At 38.9% G+C, this 1,590-nt stretch overlaps 1 long non-coding RNA gene across 1 annotated transcript in view; it reads left to right on the forward strand.

Annotated features, from left to right (window-relative positions):
• LOC104849253 overlaps positions 1 to 1,310 on the forward strand; it is a 10,731-nt gene extending 9,421 nt beyond the window's left edge. The window contains exon 3 of the long non-coding RNA XR_776711.1: positions 1,119 to 1,310. This is a non-coding gene — a long non-coding RNA (uncharacterized LOC104849253). The remainder of the gene's footprint in view (positions 1 to 1,118) is intronic.
• Positions 1,311 to 1,590: the final 280 nt, after the last annotated feature.

The raw sequence follows: 1,590 nt of genomic DNA on the forward strand, positions 1-1,590 counted from the left end.
AAAAAAAAAAAAAAAAAGTATTGGACAGAACAAGTGCAAAGGGTAGCGGGGTTTTATATTTATTAAAGGTAGGAGAAGAAATGTGCTCTGCAGAATGAGTTTGGGCCAAGTAAAGGTAGAAAAAGAAGTATACTCTACAGCATGAGAGTGACTACAATGAAAGAACACAGTACCAGAGAGCTCAATAGCAACCGTCCTTTTGGATTTCCTACTCCTCAGGCTGATGTCAGATCTAGGCTGTCCCACTGAGAAATGCTCAAGTTCTTATGAGAAGAACTGAACACTCTCTGATTGGTTCCACTTATTCAGGGCTTTGGAAATTGTTCTGAGCCTGTGTCCTGAAAATTTACAATTAACAGATCATGCCAATTTCCCCAGCCAGTCTGCCTCAACCTAATCTCCTGCCTTACCATCTCAGCCTCCCAGAGTGCAGGGATTACAGGCACACACCACTATGACTGGCCCAGACCTATTTTTTTTCCGTAATGCAGATTTCCTCAGAGAAACCTTCATTTTGTATACCTATTAATCTCAAAAGAATTACAGAACTTTTCTATAAAATTTGAGGAAAATTGAATTTACTCTCTTCATTAGAATGAAATCATTGGGCTAGAAAATAGCTATCTTCTTTACAAATCTCTTTAATGGGTAAAAAAAAAAGTTAAATCCCAGAGAAGTTACTTGGTTTAAGAAAAGGAGAATAAGCAATAACAACACCAAAAACGAGGTTTTCTTCTTAACTTTTCATAAATGTGAAAACTGAGTTCTAATTATCCTGAAACACTTCATTTTTTTTTAAACACTTCAATATTATCAATAGAGGAAAGGTTGAATATAGAGTCCATACAGAAATATGCAACCCTGACCTACAACCTGCCCAGGAAGCCAGCCCTTCAGTCTTCTTAAGTCAGGGAGCCAGGAGCTAACTCAGGCAACAAGTCAGGAAGCTAAACAACTTCTGTGACAATCAACCCCCAATGCCCAGGACTTGGTCATCGATAGCTTCCTTAATATTAGTCTTTATTTCCAATTTAGAACAACCAGAGAAAGTAAAACCCACTACTGTAACCAGAATCATAAGATGCTTGGCTTCAAGTGAACTATCTCAATTTTCCCAGGCCGAAACCCTCCACACAGGGCACATCTGCAGCCTCCCTCCTGTCCACTGTGAAGCTTTGCCACTCCTCTGTCTGCCTTCAAGTCTCTGACAGAACTCAAGTGACAGAAGCCAAATCCTGTGCTGTAGCAAATAAGGAATGAAGTCTTTTCTTCTCTTGTTTGGTTGGTCATTGTTTATTTCCCAACATAATAAAGGCTATCACATTGTAATCTCTGTAATTGATCTACTTGTCCATGGTTGGTGGCATTCAGTTACAAAGCTGGGACTTGGGCAATAAGAATTACATGGTTAAAACAAACAGCTGTGGTTTTACTAACCTACAGCAGGGACACTTAAGGATCACTCTTCCAAACTACTTTAGCAAATCTTATACATACCAGTGGGCTTTGGGGAGGTATTTATTTATTAATTTGTTTTTCTGTTTTTTTTTTTTTTTAAGACAGGGTCTCACTGTATAATCCAGGCTGGCC

Source organism: Fukomys damarensis, unplaced genomic scaffold (assembly GCF_012274545.1).
Source record: "Fukomys damarensis isolate Sample0158 unplaced genomic scaffold, DMR_v1.0_HiC HiC_scaffold_30, whole genome shotgun sequence".
In the NCBI taxonomy this organism is placed as follows: domain Eukaryota; kingdom Metazoa; phylum Chordata; class Mammalia; order Rodentia; family Bathyergidae; genus Fukomys; species Fukomys damarensis.